This window comes from Limulus polyphemus, unplaced genomic scaffold (genome assembly GCF_000517525.1).
Source record: "Limulus polyphemus unplaced genomic scaffold, Limulus_polyphemus-2.1.2 Scaffold7823, whole genome shotgun sequence".
Classification (NCBI taxonomy): Eukaryota; Metazoa; Arthropoda; class Merostomata; order Xiphosura; family Limulidae; genus Limulus; species Limulus polyphemus.
The window spans coordinates 20,728-21,951 of record NW_013673433.1 but is presented as its reverse complement, the minus strand read 5'-3'; positions in this window follow the sequence as shown (position 1 = coordinate 21,951).

The following is a 1,224-nucleotide window of genomic DNA, read 5'->3' as shown; positions in this document are numbered from 1 at the left end:
CTTAACTGCTGTTTCCTTGGGTAAACTTACATCTACACCCTGTGAATCACTTTTGGGTTACAACTTAGCTGCTGTTTCCTTGGGTAAACTTACATCTACATGCTGTGAATCATTTTGGGTTACAACTTAGCTGCTGTTTCCTTGGGTAAACTTACATCTACATGCTGTGAATCATTTGGGTTACAACTTAGCTGCTGTTTCCTTGGGTAAACTTACATCTACACCCTGTGAATAATTTTGGGTTACAAGTTAGCTGCTGTTTCCTTGGGTAAACTTACATCTACATGCTGTGAATCATTTTGGGTTACAACTTAGCTACTGTTTTCTAAATGTACGTAAAAATGTAGCATCGTCGTTTTTATTTTTCTTTAAATAAAAGTGTTTCTATTTTTTATTCTAAAGGGCATTCCGTATTTAATGCCCTTCTTCTGTTACTTGGAATTGTCTGGAGCCACAATCGATCATGCTCAACAGTAGAGACGTAGTATAGCTTTTCTGTACTCCAATAGAAGCAACTAAAACACTGGCGATACATTGTTAGCTCCAAACAAGAAATAAAAACTTGATTGGCGGAGTAGTGGCCTAATCTACTAGCTCTACAGAAATGGTGTTCGACCTGCCTTTATGTACTTCATATTTCTCAATCGATAAGACAAACACATTAGACTCGGCGTTTAGCTGAGGCTTAATAAACGATTTAGGATTGCAAGAACATGTTTATATTTCAAAGCAGTCTCACTGTGAGATAACGATTTCCTTTATCATTTTCTCTGTTCTGCCATAATAAGACATAAAGTTGGTGTTTCCCAGTTATTAGTAATTATTTTATTATACTGAAGAGTTATTTCGTGAAAGGGGTTTGTAAAACAAGGGGGTATTACTGTTATATCCAAGGGGAGTAAAAAGATTCAATTTCAACTCTGCTTACTTTCTTTTAATAGAGCTATTGGAGTAATTGTGGTCTAAAGAGAAACCTTTTGTTTTTTACTTTGTTTCTTTCCCATTGTAAAGTTGCTTGAAAACTTTATTGTCATTTAAATCAAACTATGAAGCTATATCTTAATCATTCCAGAGCCAAGAGTTCTTAAAATTGGTTTTTATTCCTGCGTAGTTACATCTCCCATAATCGTTCTCTGTTTAGTTTTGGTTACCATAATATTGTGTAAAACAGTACCTCCATACATTACCCTTTCTTTAGTTTCTGTTAACCATGGTATTCCTGTG